The sequence below is a fragment of the Salarias fasciatus genome, chromosome 18 (genome assembly GCF_902148845.1).
Source record: "Salarias fasciatus chromosome 18, fSalaFa1.1, whole genome shotgun sequence".
Taxonomy (NCBI): Eukaryota; Metazoa; Chordata; class Actinopteri; order Blenniiformes; family Blenniidae; genus Salarias; species Salarias fasciatus.
The window spans coordinates 3,750,838-3,768,516 of NC_043762.1; the positions used below are offsets into that span (position 1 = coordinate 3,750,838).

The 17,679-nt window shown below is 44.9% G+C and overlaps 1 long non-coding RNA gene across 1 annotated transcript; it reads left to right on the plus strand.

Annotated features, from left to right (window-relative positions):
* The first annotated feature begins 1,038 nt into the window (after positions 1-1,038).
* LOC115404880 (uncharacterized) lies at positions 1,039-16,199 on the plus strand. Its single transcript, XR_003933384.1, has 3 exons — positions 1,039-1,049; positions 8,760-8,763; positions 16,124-16,199. It is a non-coding gene; the product is annotated as an uncharacterized LOC115404880 (long non-coding RNA).
* Positions 16,200-17,679: the final 1,480 nt, after the last annotated feature.

Below are 17,679 nucleotides of genomic sequence, written 5' to 3' on the forward strand. Positions count from 1 at the left end.
AAAACTACACGTTCCATACATATTGCACACAGAAGAACAAATGTCTTAAAGGGGATACATTCTCAGTATCTTTTGTGCTTCTGTTCGCGCCCACTGTGGATCTTATAAGACTGGGTTTTGTTGTACTGAATATTTAGGATAAATTTAACTGGAGCTTCAATTCCTTGTTCAACTTTAATCCATGCGAGTCCCCACCTTTCCAGTTTCTGGACAGTTTGTTAATTTCCAGGCAAAATTATATCATTCCAAGTCTGGAGGAGTTAATCCACCACAACACCTCAAAGCTGTGAGATTTCTCTGTCCAAGTCTTCCTTTTTCACCGTTCCAAACAAACTTTTGATTAGCCCATTATCTTGTTTGAGAAAGGTATTGTTATTGTTATTGGCATCATCGCTGATATATAATTAAACTGGAGAGCAACCCGCATGGTGATGGTGCTCATTTTTCCCATAGAGTAAGATTCAATAGTTTCCACTTATCCAAATTTGTTTTCAGTTTCTGCAGTAAGGGCTCTATATTTATGGAGATTATTTTGTTTAACTCAGCTTAACTGAATACCGCAGTGTTTCATTCCACTGGGAACCCACCTGAACTGGGATGGAGAGAGAAGGCTTGGAAACACCGTCTTGATGCAGGCTTGGCTTCTGACTGTTGCCACTGTATTTTGTAGCCTGATCATTTTCAGAATTTATCAACAGTCAATAGAACCTTTGGAACTGAAGAGGGAGGATCTCTAATAAAAAACAAAATATCAGCAGCGTACATAAAAGAGGGGCGGTGCTGGACGGCTCGCTGTTTTCACTTTGAGAAGAGTTTAAGCTGAACAGAGCCGAATCTGCAACAAGGTTCATGATATGGGGTCAAGGAAAAACCTTCATGCAGTTTCAAAAACACCCTAAAGTATTACCCATCACTGCTTTCACACTGATTTGACATTAAATGTTCTGTTGTGTAGTTAACAAACATGGAAACTAAAAATGGATTTTTCACTGAATCAATTTTCCGCTGCAGTTCTCCAACACCATCCTGCATCTTAACTGCTCACTGCTGTAACTACTGAATGTAAAATCAATAACTACAGCCAATAAGAAGCCTGAGCCCATTTGAATTTTCACACATAATCACAGTCTGCCGTATGTATCCCTGCAAACATTCAACACCGCAATGTTGTTAGAATTTGTCTTTGGGTTATTTAAATCTTCTATAGCTTAAAGTTCCATCCATTCCACACTCTGTCGTTACACATTGCATTTTATATTCTGATATTTCATTTCCAGCTTGATCATTATTCCTGTCTCTCTCTGGCTCCCTCGCCCTCGCTTTGCTCAGACTAGATGGCGCCGTTGTTATCAGCTGGTTGTATAAGGATCTGGTCTGAACCCCGAAGACTGAGAGAATCCTGGAGAACTGTTATGTCCTGCAGTGTAACAGCGATATAATAAACAGTTTGTGTGCAGCAGAGACCGCTACAGACACTAGATGTCTTCAACTCAAAAGAAATGTGCTCATGTAGGATCGGTTTTGATAAAGCGCCGCGCAACACTTCTCTTTTTAAATATCACTGTTGTGAAATTAACTGATACAAAAAGCCTAACGTACAGATTCTTCTTTATTTCAGTGGTTTATTTCCCATAAACATTCCTGTACCAGACACATTCAATCCTGGAAAATTCAATTCAACTTTTAAAGGCTCGTCAGGGCAAAATTATAGTCAATAGTAATATTATTAACCCATTTGGTATCAGTACTGCTCACATGTTCCACTTTACTGCCAAGGTTTGACCATTTCCAGACACAAGAGACACATTTTACAATCAGATAACCAGAAAAAAGATTTTTCAGGGAGAAATCAGAAAGTGTAAAATTCTCGTCCCTCCTGTAATAACCATCCGATCTGCTTCATTCAAACTGAACAGGAAGCAGAGAACCATGAGAACATGAGAAATAACAACAATAAATTGAGATAATATTATCTAGTCACTATGAGTATTTTGTTTCATTTGTTGCTTTCAAAATTAACTCAATTTAATAATGTTGCAACAGAAAATCTGACAAAACTGACAGCAATAAGATGTACTTGCTCAAAATACCATCAGTATTTATCACATAACAATAATTTAATTAGTTGCATACTGTGTTCGTTCCTGAGTGTGCTTGAGTTCCTCAGGGTGTCGCTGCCTCCCTCCCTTCACTGCATTTACCTGAGCCTCAAGTAGCTGCTGTGTTCATGCATTTGCTTTAATGTTTGTCTTGTTCAGGTGGACTCTGAGGGACTGGAAATGTTCCGAGAAATGAACGTTTTTAAAGTTATAACCATTAATTGTGTACGGTACCTGCAGTGAACACGTGCAGCTGCAGGCAGTTCTCTCATTTAAATTCTCACTCCTGAACCGGCCGGAACCACGTGAACCACAGACCTGAGCGATTTCCATCAGCTGATCCAACTTTGACCTTCTCAGCTTAACTTTATCCTGATAACAGATTATTCCCCTTCTCATTGCTGCGGTGTTTGGGTGAAGCTGAAACAAAATCTGAAATAAAAACACGAAATTCACATAAACTCCACTCCAGTGGCCTTCAGGAGAAACCAGCTGATCGACGGATGACCATGGAACTTTCTACTTGCTTCATGACCGTTCTCTCTGAGAGAGGTGGCTGTAATCACAGAGAGGGGCGTGTCCCGTCTGAAGCCAACCTTAAATGATTGGGTAAAGAACGAGTGTATGATGAGCAGCTGGTGGGTGGTGCTGCGTCGCTTTTTGATTAAAACCAGCATGGATCGCTTCTTTTCACACTGCAGCACCAGATTCATAGATCACAACATGAGAGACGTTTGGATCTGAGGCGTCATCTGAGAGTCTGATCGGCATCAAACCGACACACAAACATCCACCCAAGGCACAAAGCATGTTTGTTCAAACAGTGTGAGGAAAGAACAAGAATAAACCAAACTTCTAGTGGCAGCTGATAAGAAAGAGAGCAGAATTTATTTAGCCTGATTCATATTTAAACATACCGGCACACGCCAGCAGCAGCTCCACACGTCAGTCCAGATCTCATTCTCACCCGGTGCTCCACAGCCGACAGTTCAACTCCCAAAAAGCAGAGAAACTGGTAAAAACGTCTGAGTAATACTTTTAGGACATGCGTGTGTGCCAGGCTGCCTGTCTGCGGCTCTTTGAGCCAGGCAGCAGCAGATGGCGGCGACACGTCCCCGACGGCCCGAAGCCGCAGAGGAAACCAGACAAACGCTTCTTACTGATGGAAACCCGCTCAAACGGACATGGCATGTTTCCCTTCATCCTCTCACGCCGAAGCTTGGGTCTGTGTTCAGAGCACATCTGCAGGTTTCACTGTTTACGACGAGAGACGTGATGAGGGGGTGTTGATCGGATCGACCGGTTTGTTCTAAAAACAAAGCTCCCTGCTCCGGCGTGCAGGCAGCCGGTTACCCATCAGAGATGCTGAAGACGTTTCTCGTCTCGCTCAGAGGCTCAGACTCCGTCCCTCCGGTAACGTTTCACATGCGTTTTTTTTTTTTCTTTTACCTCCCAGCATTTCCGTGGCACAAAGCAAACATCAAATGAAGTCAAAAGCCGTCTGGGTTCCTCCTCCTCTTGTGATGTGCTTTCTGAAGCTGTGGCTGAAAGAGTTAATGCTGCTGCAATCATGAACCAACACCACTCACTCGGCCTCATTCTTCTTAAAACCAGCAGTCAGGCGAGAGCTTCGCACGCTGAAAAGCCTGGAAAAGGAAGAGAAGTTACAGGCCAGCGGTCAGGAAGCCAGCAGCAGCTTTCTGACAGAGGAATGAAAGAAAACCCTAAAATCAATCTGGAACCCCAAATAATCCCAGATAACGCCATGTTCTGTGCTTTTATCAGTGTATTTTTCAGTTGATTCTCATAATTTTTCTTGGCCTGTTGTTTTTCTTTATCCCAATAAATGTTTTCACTGATCCTAAACTGGTCTTGACAGTAATTTACAGCACGATTTAACATACTAAACATCCTAAAAAGCTCCAGCACAGCAGTTCTCATTTAGGAGTTTCTCCTTCACTCACTGAAACGTTCAGCAGCGGCAGAGAGGAGAATGACCAGATGTGTGATTTAACGGGCGCCATGGTGAGGATGCTGCGCTCAGGCGAGCGCTCTTACTCATAATTATTGGAGCTCTGTGGCTATTTTAACCTGCCCGTCTTAAAATGACGCGGCGGAGGAGAAAAGCAGGAGGATGCTGCTCTTATTACTGACTAAATGGCGTGTTGACAGTCCGGCCAGCCTCTGCTGTGTGATTTCAATCAGACCAACTTCCCCCACATACAGAGCTCATCTCATTAGCACTCACCTCTCTGGACACACTATTTTGTTCCCTTGATTGGAGGCCCTCAGCTCCAATTAGCATCCTGGTAGGCTGACATTTCAAAGAAGGCTCGGGCCTCGCCGGTGTGGAGCACAGCGCTCGCTTTAATGAAGGTGTGCAGAGAGAAATGTCTGCTTTGGTGCAGTCCAGGTGTTTTCACTTTGATCCTTTTGTCATTCAGCAGAATCTCTGGATCCACTTTAAAGGTGTGTGTGTTTTTCTCTTGCATGTAAACCTCACTGAATTAAAGAAGCTCAGAACAGAAACTCCTGTTGGATAAAGAAACATGGGAGAGACTGTCTCAGTTGGAAACTGATCAAATGAGCTGATCTTCAGTGGCGTCATCCAGTACAACAGAGAGGATGGATGGATGACCGGAGCTTCAGGTTCTCACTGTCGGTGTTTGTTTTCTGGATTTCAGAGACGACACGGTTCCAGTCACATTCACTGAAGAAGCTGGATCACGCCTTTGTCCAATATCAGGCCTTTAATGACATATTATTGATCTTGATATTCATTTCTCTGCTCTTCAGTCAGGAGTCGCTCCCTAACAGGCAGGAATAATGGATTCCTTAATTGGTAATAACGTAAAAATCCAATCATTTGACAGACGCTAATAGAAAAAAAACCCACAGCTTTTCATTCTGAACTCTGAGATTAATTCAAACATTCTGAGGGAAGGAAGCGCTGAGAACTGTCAAAGGGGTGAAAGAAAAGTACATTAGAGTGTGTTTGGTATGCAGCGCTGCAGCTGAGCGCCATCAGTCCTCATAACCTTTCTCTTTCTGCGGCGGCAGAATTCCCGCCAGCCGCGGACTCCCATCAGCCCCCAGAACGTAACCGCTTTAGAGACGTCACTCTGGGTCGCAGGCGCGTCTACACGCCCCCCGGGGGGCGCTACAGGTCCTTCAGCGTCCCAGACGGGGCCGTCGGTGTTCCCCTCTCGGGGATGTCGTCTCCTCAGAGCTAATTGCGGCGCCCTTCTCTTAACCAACAAGCCCGGCAAATAAATAACTAATGTGCCCCTTGGTATGCTCATTAGCTAACACTGGCTGTTCCACCTCGCTCCGCTGTCACACACACACACACACTCTCACACACACTCCAGCTCGGTCCAGGGGAGTGCGCTCTCCGAGCAGGCATGAGGATGTTCCTGCTCTCCTCTCCAGCTAACCTTTCATTCCTGGCAGAAAACTCACTCAAGTCCTGGAGGTCGAGTCAGTGATGAGCAGACGAGGCTCGGATGGAGAGAGAGAGAGAGAGAGAGAGAGAGAGAGAGTGGAGTTTGCATGTTGTCCCTGTGTGCAAAAAACATTTATCAGCTGGTGATTGTAAGGATCCGTTCACGCAACGTTTAAAGTGAAAATGCCTTGTTCTCACATTTTTCTTCCAAAAAAGTTTCCAGTTTACATAGCAGCAGCGTTTTGAAAACGATGCTTGTTTCCATGGAAATGGTAGAAAAAATTGAAAACAATGCAGGGTTCATGGCCGTGGCTGCTGTTGACACACACACAGAAGGGTTAGGGTGGCTTTATGGACCCGGAACAGATATGCAGCAGAAAATTACGTCAGGAGCTTCAAGCATGGATATACGGCCATAGATACGGCTTCTGGAATTAGCATTGTAATGGCATTGTCATGAATGGCTGGATTTCCTCCGGATCTGGAGCTCCACACCGGAGCGTCGCCTTCCCCACCAGATAATTATGCGTTACGGAGTGCAAAGAGGGATTTTTATTTTGGAGGACCAGCATCCAGTCGTACGCGGCTTCACAAGTCCGTCATCTTTCCTCCAGTCCCTGTCCCAGTCTCTGTTCGACGTTTGCAAAGTTTTGTGCCTGTGGTTTTTGTGCTCATGCAGTGAGCATTCATTCACATAAACGTCTTTCACAATCACTGCTCCCATCATGGAAGCTCAGTGTCATCCACTGGGATTTACAGCACTTATTTTTAGTGCCACTTTAATTATTTTTACCTGTTTTTTTTTTTTCATGGTTCTTTGAGCCAGCTTCACAGTACACGTCTTGTGCACATAATCAAACAACTTTTCTTCTTGTTTGAGAAAAATAAAGCCCACAAAGTCAAAGAAAATAGAATAAGAAAAAGAAAATGAGTTGTGGATTTGGCAGAGTATGTCTGGGTATCACTTACATGGCTGTGTTTCATCCCTCCCTAACAAGAACCTCCCCGCGGGAGCGGTCCGACAGATTGATTTTGAAAATATGACTCGCTGGAGTAAAGGCTGGCTTAATTCTAAGGCCTGGACACACGGCTCACAAGGTCTGAATGAGCGCCGCAATAATCAAAGCACAAATCGTGCATAAACCTTGGTGGAGAGAAGCGTCTGATTTCCCTCAAATACCAACACGAGTTGCTCTTTTAGCGAGACGATCTTCTGCTCCGTCCTTGGATTACAGTCCCCTCTGCTTTTTCAAACACTTTTAGCTCACAATTAGTGAACTCTGAGACTCCCTCATAGATGGAACTGGACGGAATTAATTGCGGCGTGGCTTTTCCAGAGCTATCGCAGCTCTCCTCTTTTTATTTAATGGATCTGTCATGTAAAAACAAACGAGGCTGTAGTGCTGCTCAGGTAAGTTAAACTAATGAAAATGTCACCCTTGTAAAGGGTTAAAGAAGATAAGAGAGAATTACTGGAAGCACGGTTCCCCCTGGAGAGTGTGTTCAAGTACAAAGAAGCTTATGTCTGAGAGCCATCTCTTATTGGAAATGAGTCCTAATAAATGTTGCCGTCCCTAATGACTATAATCTCTGAAACATATAACTCCAGACTACAATTAGGTAAATTATTGATTGCTTAAAAGCGAAAGTATCTGTAGGATAAAGTGTCCTGTTTGTCTCCTAAAGCCTGAGTGATGCCGTGCTGAGCTGCACAACACGTTAGCTGCATTCGGTGAGGAACGGCCGCTGGTGCTCATTTCTTTCTCGTGCCAGAGCCTCACCTAAGTGGTGCACCAGTGACCATTAAAAAGCCTGCATCAGCCTAGTTTAGATTAACTGTGCACTTTGCAGGCCTGAGCAGCTATTTCTTAACTTAATGACTCTGCTTCAGGTAGGAGCCGAAGCATCTCCCAAATTAATTTTGATTGTAGAACTCAACTCAAACCTAATCAGGTTTCTCTAGAGTGCCATGCTTTGCTTTTATAGATTTCCCATAAAATATACACACTCAGATGACACAAACACACTCAGAGCTGCTGTACAACACCACTGAGGGTCTTCTCTGGCTGTTTTTTATCCCCTCTCCCCCCTCTGGAGGCCTCACTCACTGATAGAAGGACAACAACAACTTTCTTAGCGCACTGGGGAAACCTTTAAATGATGACTGACATTTGGCGTCGTCCAGATTTGTCCGATTTGGTTCAGAAACTTTCGGAACAAGATCTAAGTCGTGCTGTAGGAAGCCTCCATCGACGGCTCTCTTTCGTCCTCTCTCCAGCCGCTTCAGCCGGCTGGATGGTTTCAGAGAGAGCTGCTGAATTTGCTGAGCTCAATCAGCCGTTTCTTCACTTCGAACCTCGGTGTTACCGTCGACTGGTCGCGGAGGCAGGGTCCGCTCTGGACACATCACTGTGCACACAGGAGGGACATGCAGAGGCTATGCTTGTGTGGCTTGTAGTGGAGAAATCCTAATTAAAAAAAAAAAGAAACCAGCTCCGTTGAGGTGCAGGAATGATCGTCCATCTCCACCACTGCTGACAACGGGTGAAAAACAGCGCTTGTTTTAGATAATTTACCGGTTCATCACTGACCTAAACACACACTACACAGCAAAACATGAAGGAAGCCAGTATCATTGAGTATAACGATCACAAACAGCCTGTTTTAACTCTCATAACGTCACTCGTGGTGTTAGTGATCAATCACGCAGCACAGATCCGTCTTTCTGAGCAAGGTCATTTACACTGCTGGCGCAGGATCTTAGTAAATCAGCCTGTTGTTCTACATGAGGTATATTTTAGCAACGTGATTTTCCACACTCCTCCTAAAAACTCACTTCACACTGAACAGCACAGCAGCCACAGTTAAATTAATCTGACATGCATTATTTCTTCACACCAGGAAAATCACTTCTCTGGATCAGATAAAAGAAACACTCAATGAAACAAAAAATAGAATTATGAAACACATTTTTACTCAAGTTCATATCTGATAGTGATAAGAAAAATCAATCAGGCCCGGGAATCAAACCCGGGTCCCCGAGCTGTGAGGCTGGTGTTCTAACCACGACTCCCGTGTGCCACCAGACAGGAGTGATCCAGGACTTGGTTTATTCTGAGCAGTTTGGTGCCACCAGGAAGCACTGTCACTGAGGACATCTCATGGAAACGTTGGAATTAGGAGGAACGTTTGTGTTGACTCACATTTTGATGAAGCGTTGTTGAAAAAAGCAGCCGTGCCTCAAAATGCCTCAAATTTTCAGTTTATTTGATCCAACAGCTCAGCAGCACTCATGAGAAACATTACACAGGAATGATATGAAGCTTGAACAGCAGATAAAGGATATTTTCTTCAGCATCATTCCACTCCGAGCTCACTGCTGCTCTGACTCAGAAAGTCTTGGAGCTGGGATATACTCTATATTGCAGGTTGGTAAAAGAAAATAAAAGGTCGCGTCATATTGCGGAAATGTTTCCCAACAGAGAGACCTGAAGGGAGTCAGACTGACCTCAACATTATCTCAGCGAGACCCTGGAGGAGCCTGCCTGTCTTCATAAAAACATTCATTTCTTTAAAGAAATAATAGAGCCAAAGATGTACATTGTTAGAAACAAAAAAACAAACGTTGTTTTTTCAGTGGAGGAAATTGGAATGGGTGAATCTCACTGGCAAAACGTGAGGAGGTGAAGACAAGCAAGCTTGTACTTGACCAAATGTTGGCAGGCCGAGACGCGTTCTGCATCCATCCACATGCAGAGGCCTCAGAAAATCCCCGTGCATTTTAATAATTGAAAACGGTGAGTTTCCTCCCATTGGTCTTTATGCAATGTTCAACAATGTCTGAGCCTCATTTACAGTCGGGGCTGCAGAGGCGGCTCCGTGCATTCAGATGCGCCGCTGCTGCCGGAAACCGGCGGCGGATTGAATTGTCAGGCTGGAGCCATGCTTTCAGCAGCCAACGTGCAGAGAAAAAAATGCAGAAGCAGACTAATGTCTCCCTTTGGAATAATGCTCCTTCTGAGATGAGACAGCCAGTCTGTATCCTGTATTTAAAGACATTTATGACAACAACTTTATTTTATCTGAGCGTTTGGCAAAAATCTCAGGAGAAAGGGTTTGAAGGAATGGCCCCTCAACGACTGATCAAGTCAATTCTCACTGAAAAATATAAAATAGTTGAAAATTCTCTGTGTTGAGTGCTGAATGTCTGCTCAGTAGATGATATAAAAATGACTATACTGGGTCCATTAAAGCGTCAAAATCCTGTCCACAGCTTGTAAAAATGGGAAGAGGAAATATGAAATGACATTTCCACCGGAGCAAAACTGCAACCTGAGATTAATGTTAAAAAAAAAAAAACAAAAAAAACTAACCAACATATGTCCAGAAAGTGGAGAAGTGAGGGTTAATGTCACGACCTTGCCTCAGAGCCTGCTTTAAGAAAACCGCTGAGGACAGTGGCAACCTGTGCCCACCCTGATATTTATGCACATAATCAGTGGCTGAAGCCACCAGAGCTACCTGTCAGAGTCAGGAACCAATCTGAGAGAGTGATTAGTTATGCCTGACTGAGTTCACTGAGCATTCTCCATCTGCATGCACTGGTAATATATGGAAAAGGAAGCACTGCAAGTGAGGCTGGAGACTGGCAAGGTTAAGCTGATGCAGATGCAGAATAAATACTTTGGCGAAGAAAAAGTTCACGGAGGTGTGAGAGTCTGAAAGGCTCCCAAACTCTGATTTTACCTCCGAACTGTCAGGATGTCACTGAACTCTTCTTCTTTGGAAATGTCAGTGTCACCAAACGTGGCAACAGGATGATCACAGAGCTTCAGAGTTTGAGGTCTTCAGCAGCCGTTTGTCAGCTTCAAAGCTGAATTCCCACAGGAAGTTGTTCCTGTTGTTCTCAACCATCTTTGGGGGATGCTGCACTGGGATTTGGGTCCTTCGGTTCACACTGGGTTTGCATGTTACACCCTGTTACTCTGCGCTGACTGTCTCTGGAGAATCTTTGCACAGCCTGCACCTTGGATCTGATCTACTATGGCAGACCTCGGTCTCTGGTGGTACAGGCCATGTAGGAGTCTGTTTCTTGTTGTCTTTTAGTTCAACATGGAGTTCCAATCTGGACCGGGCCGGGTTCTGGATCGGGCCAGATTTGATGAGTCCAGTACTCTGTACTCTGGTCCCAGCTGGTGATACATGCTGAATCCTGCAGGCGTCTGCATGGCGTTGCATAAGAAGCAAAGAAGGCAGTTCTGTGCGACTAATAAAACAGCACCACTGTGTTTCTGATCATCTGGCTCGTTCTGAGAGACATTAAATAATAACAGTTTGAATAATTTGTGGCAGCAGCAGAACATTATACTCTCATGAGAAGGAAGGCAGACTGTCTGAACAATATGATTTTAATTTATAAATGAAACACCAGGGAGCGTCGAGCTTTTAAGAGAAGTATTGTCGCTTTAAATCATACAGTCAAAGACACTTTTTATTCTCTGGCCGGAGTTGCTTATTCTGACGTAAGAAATGTGCCAGTGAAGACACGTCACAGTAACTTAACCTTTCAGATAAACTTCAGACTGAGGGAGTATGTTTCATCCTCACTTTTATTTTATAAAGAAGACGTGTGTTTTTATTGTCTGTGAAGAAACCCAAGAGTGACGACATTAAAGAAACTTGTCCGAGGTACTTTAGGCCTCAGTGAAGTGTGGATGAACTCAAAACAGCCACAACAGTCTGGCAACTGATTTTACACATTTTTCACTGAGTGTTCACACAAACGCAGCTCGGACCCCCCCCCCCCCCCCCCCCCCCCCCCAATCGCTGTTCTAAAGGTGACAAGTCACGTTTTTCTTCGGTTTAATGCTGCTCAATTTATTTTATTGTACAAAAAAAGCATGTGGGATGTTTATGTACGCTAAATTCTTGAGATTTATTTCAATGACAGGATGAGTTGAAATTTGCAGATACTTCAGTGGGGGCCTCTATTAAAAATCTGACAAAAAAAATCCACAAGCTTGTTAAATAATGAATGCTGTTTGTCAAATCAGCGACCGATAATAGATTAATGAAGTCTGGTGGATTTATTTCATGTCTTGATTGGACTTTCTGCCAGTTAACACGTGTTTCTCTATTTTTGAGCAGATTTACAATTTAATATTTCTTTGATGGAAAATTGATCAAATATTCCTGAAAAGCAGTTGCCTTGCTCAGGGCTCCACAGTCGTGTGACGAAGGTTTGAACAAGTGCTTTTTTTCACTTTCCACTCTGAAATCTGTTGTTGGATCACAGATTGAAGAGCTTCTGGTCTTCATCTCACAAACTGATGTAAAAGCCAAAACATGTTGGCATTTTCTCAGAGCTTTCTATGGAATCAGTTTATTCCATGAATACCAAACATGTTTTTTTTTTTTTTTTTTTTTTTAGAAAAACTGTTTAGGAGGCTGTTTGTTCAACACAGCAGAGGTTTTAATATCTCTTTCTATAAGTTCAGTGAAGGAAGCAGTCGCGTGAAGAGCCCACAGAAAAAGATTTCACTTCATGTTCTTCTACTTTCTGACTGCAGGTCAGATGGAACAAATTACAGGCATTTCAAAAAAGTTTGAAAACCCACAAATTACACTCCCAGCTGCCAAGTATCTTATTCCCTATTAAAATTGATTTGTGGATGCAACCTTAAAACTGAATGTGTGTTTTGGAAAAACAAAAATAAATCAGTGAGAGTTAGAAAACAGTTCATATGAGCTGGTGGGCTTGCTGTCCAAATGTGGCGGAGGCCAACCTGGGCCCAGACCGGACACATGCAGCTGTTACTGTCATGACAGCCGCTCAAGATATCTTCTGTTTCATCCTTAACATTCTGACTGGGGACAGATCACCTCCTGGACTGCACAGGTCCTGAATGCTCAGAGGATTTCATTTGTAAAGCTATTTTCAGCCCCCGGTGCACTTTTCATTGTGAGTCACATTCACCATGCAGGGCTCATTTATTGGGACGACAGAGGCGCTCTGCTCCGATCCGTTTGATAACTTCCTCCACCGACGCATCAAGCTCCATGTCATCGCATTTCATTTTAAAGCCCCGGTCACACCGCCCGAACTTTGCTGGAGCGTTCCTGGAGCGGTGAAAAAAATTCATCACCGCTCGTAACCGTTCACCACCGTTTAACGGAAGTTGTCCTCCGTTAACGCAACGCCGTATACGCTCCGCCACCGCTGACGTTTCTGGAGGGGCCCTCCTACCGCTCCGAAAGTTTTGAGCTGCACAAAATATTGCGAGCGGTGAGGAGTGGCGAATTTTCCGCACCGGCAACGTTCACCCCCGCTCCACCAACGCCCAGTCAAAGTTCGGCACCGCTAGACGACGCAAGTTCGTGGACGCTCGGGTCCGCCAGGCCAACGCAGAAATCTTGAACGCTGGACCACTGCTGCTTTGCCCGGGCGGCGATTAAACGTTGCACAAACTTCGGTGGAGCAGTTGAAAGCGTTTTGCGGGCGTTGAAGCAGCGATTCATGGCGGCGATGAACTTTGGTTTGTCGTTGGTATAGAGGTGTCGGAGCGGGACCAGAATTTGGCTATAAATACGGGGAGAAATGGACCAGGAGCTCATTTGGAATCGAGCTGCCGTTGAGTTCAGACCTGTATCACAATAGATGCTGAGAGACTTGCTATGATTGGTGCACTAGTCCAGCAGCAGAATAGACAATACACAGAACAGTATTTTTTCACAGTTGTTAAATATTTCTTGACACAACCAGTGCCACATCTATTTACCTGACTCCACTGCTTCAGCTGCCTGCTCAGTGATGATCTTCCTGGAGGCTGCTGCCGTTCCTTCTCCAGCCTTCCTCTTCTTTTGTCCACGTCGCATGATGAACTTCAACTATCCATTTCTATCAAAAATCTATCAGAATTGGTATCAAAACGATCCGTTCAGCTCCGTAGTCACAAGCGGTATGCCGCTAAACCAACTTTATACCCCCGCCGAGCCAACGCCCGCATGCGCAGAACGCCGCTATACCAACGCTCGCTACCGCTAAACCAATGCTAAAGCAACGCCGGCTCCAGCGGTGCACCGCTAAGCTAACGCCCGTGTTTTCGATTTTATTCCCATTTTGTGCGCGGTGACGAGCGTTCGGCCCCCCTCCCTACCGTTCAAGGAACGCTCCAGCAAAGTTCGGGCGGTGTGACCGGGCCTTAAACTCAGCCAGTCACTCCCCGGTGAACTCAAGCAGACCAGAGGCGGCGCCGTTTGTTGAACCGTGTCCTGCGTCTCCGGTCCTGTCAGTGAAGCCCTTGGACAGCTTGTGCAGGTCTCGCTCGGTTTGATGAAACGTAGGTGTGGGAGTCATTCCTCCACTCTGGACCAGTGTGGGTGGACCCGGTGTCTGACCAGGATGCCTTCTGGCTGTCGTCTTCGTCAGGTGGAGCTGGAACAGCCAGGTGGGACCGGGAGGAGCTGCTGATAGCAGGGATGTCTTCTCTTCACGCCGCAGTATCAGCCCTGCTTAACCTCGTCTGTAAGGAAATGAATGAAGCTATTTTCAAGACTGGCTTCGCTTTCTCCTTTTCATTGATTGAAACTACAACAAATAACCTTTCCACTTCAGAGTGTTGCGATTGTTTTCAACACTGCAGCAGGGAAAATACTGCATCTATTGTTTGATCACGCATAGAAGACTGTCTTTTGTCTCCCTTTAGGCACATGGTGAGGAAACATCACAGCGATGTCTGCACACAAAAATAGAGAGCAATTCAATAGAGTACACAGGAGACACCTTTCCATCACGCCCACACTCCTAAATACATACACTCAGAGTCAAGGTCACTCACTGTTGTTGAGATGAGTAAGTGCTGTAAAGGATAAATGATGTCTTTTGATGGAGGCCGGGCTGTCGCTCACTGCACGGCGCCCGCTGGGCGGTCACATGGTGGATGGCAGACAGCAGGCTTTTCACTGTCTGCTATTCTTCAGCTGCTTCGTCAGTCGTGGCCGTGAAGTCATTTGACTGTGTCAGAAAATTAGGAACGATGAATTCATGTATTTATAGCTTCCCTGCTAACATGGGATGTAAAGTGAAATACAAACCTGCAATTATTTCATGAAACAAATCAAACTCTGATTCAAATAAAGCTGAATTATTTGAGGCGGACAGAAACGTTGCTGTTTAGGGGTTAAAAGCTTGGTCAGTTTGACGGTTGTTTCCGTTCTCTTTGGAAAGCAGAAGCAGAGACGAATGTCCAGAAACATTTGAAATCCTGACTCTGACTGAACCAGGTGGGATTTCTGGCTGAAATATTATTTGGCTCATGTTGGTAGAAACACATCCACAGTGATTGTCAAACAAAATCAGCAATGAATAAATCAAGACCACTTTAAGTGGTTTCTGCTCAACAAATCTAACTTTCAATCTGATTCTCTAACTGACGCTTTGAGACTGTTGACTCTTTTTCTTAAACATTCATTCATCTCCATGTTGACGCTGATATTTTCATTTGTCAAGTGTACAAAAACATCAGACGATGAATCGTGATTCGAAGCTCTACTGGCGCTACGTTCGCTTGAAACCATGCAATCAGGGAAACCATTTTTCATGAGCTGGACAACAGTTTGTGGTTGATTGTTTAGAAATTCATGATTAGCAAGCTCGAGTCTCACTGAACAATCAGGCTGAAGTTACACTCAGAGTCCAGGAGGAAAACCGCTCCATTAAAGCCGTGCACATGTCGTGAAAGTAGAATATACTGCCATCGTGGAAACAGCAGTCTTCATCATTTGACTGCTTGTAAAGATTTACCAATATTGGTTGTAAAAGCTAGTGTGTGTGTGGAAACGAGGTGGAAAGACGAGAAGCACTTCAAAATGTGCTGCAGGAAGTGAAGCTCAGCACTGACCAGCAGGACGAATCCATTCTTCCTGCTTCTTGACCTTCTTCTTCCACGAAACGCTGCGAGAGGTGGCATATTGTGTCTCGGCTGCTGCGTCCGCTGGGCTCTCCCGTGGAAAAGCAGCAGTGTGACAGAAGTGGACCCCGCGGGTGTCGGTCACTGAGAGAGTCACTGTGAGCTGGACTCACACCGAGCCTGCTTTGTGGGCCGAAGCCACATGTCTAAAACCTCTTCCACCTTAATGTGATTTGCTTCAGAGTGCAGCATGAGAATCAAATCAGGATTAAAGCTCACATGGATGTGGATTTCTGAGACCCCGGAGTGCGAGGACACCCTCGTCGGCTGTCAGTCGCGTCCTGTCCTGAGGCTTCATGCTGCAGCTGGAATCCCTCATTAGGGAGCCTTTCAGGAAAAGTGCAGGTTCTCAGATGTTCTTCCCGCCACAGAACAGCTCATTGGGGTGTAAATGAGAGTTCACGGAGTCAGCGCTCAGTTTCTGATGGCAGCATTTCCCTGTCACTCTGTAAAGACAAGCTAAATTTAACACCTTTTCAGAATTTTTAAGACTACTTACAGCCGAACCGAATGCCCATTTCACAGCCCGTTTCACAGTCACACCACCAAAGATCAGCGCCTGCTCTTCCTCATCACACGTCTGACCACCACACATTGTTCAGTTCTTCCAGTGTCTGCTTCTTCTGATTTGTGTCGTTGGTCTTGTTTGTTTCCTACCCAAAATGCATTGCGCTCCATGTCACGTCCCGTTGCTACATCTGTACCGAGGAACCGAGGATGCTTTCACACCAGCCCTGTAAAATCCAGACCTTAGGCAAAAATCAAGACTGGTTTATTCCTCATGTGAAAGCTCCCCTGATCAAACATCTGGATCTTTTGGACGGCCTATGGTCACCTCGAAGTCCGCAGTCTCTGAGCAGCTGCAGTGAGAAGACGTGACGTGGAGCACAATGTAGTTATTTAGCACAATAATGACAACCCAACGACGTGAGTCAGAAGAAGCAGAAGCACAAAGAAAGAGTTAGAAACTGCCTGGAGGTCAGAGGTCAGACATGGAGTGGTGAGGAAGAGCAGCCATTAGCTGCTAGCTGCTAGCTAGCTGCTGGGGCAGGACTTCTGGTTTCAACCCAAATGAAATGAACCGGATTTCTTCTTCTGCCTGTATGGCCAGAGTTTGTTTTGTCCGACAGCGCCCCCAGTGCAGTGTGCAAGCAAGCAGAACCAACGGAAGGTGTGTAAATTCTTACCTCCCCAGGAGAACCGAGTCCTGGACTACCGTGGTGTGAAAGCAGCCCTAGACCCCATGGTCCCAATGGCACTAGAGGTCACTTTCATAACAGAATCACAAAAAAAAAAAAAAAAAAAAAAAAAAAAATCCACCAGATTATGATAAAACAAACTTAGACGTAAACAACCACACCAAACCCAGAGATCAAGCCCCAGGAACAGTGTCCCACAATCCTTTGCACTCCCCAAGCTGCTGCTGCAATATTATGAACATTTCCTCTCAGATTTGGACCGGCAACCTGTCCTGCTCTGTATGAGACACACAGCCCAGTGATGTTGGAGTACGAATGAAGTGTTCAAAAGTAGCTTGCAGTAGCTAAAAGCTAAGCTAACAGCTGACTGATGCCAGTAGCTAAGCTAGCAGTCGCTGCTTCTCTAAAAGCAGCATGGAGCTCTCACGGCACAGCTCCTTCACTGGCTCAGAGGTTTTCAAACAGGTAATGAAGGAGCTGGATACAAGTGAATAGACGGCGTTACTGACTCCATGAAAGAAGAACCTCTGACTTCTAAAATCATCTGACGAGCCGGGATGTTATTGTGTGTCAGACCGCTGGTTGCCAACCACTAGAGTTGACTTCAATGCAACACAACACAACAAACATCAAACTGAAGAGCTTTTAAGACTTTTTCAGGATATTAAAAGCATAATTTAAATTCAATAAGACTTCTTAAGATCACCCTGCAGATAAATAACTGTGAGCTTGTTTCTGGTTGTGGTTTTTTTCTGGTGTTGCGGTTTAAGTCAGGTTTATTTGTATCATCCGACTCAAGGGGAGTACTACTTTATTTACTGCGGGCTCATCATTACTGCGGTTCACACCAGCACCGGTCTGATGAAACTAATTAGGTTAAAGCAAAATGTAAGAGTATTTCTCTTGCTGAGTTGACAAAACTGACTCGCTGCACTGGAAATGTCAATAATTAAAGAGTGGCGAGGCAA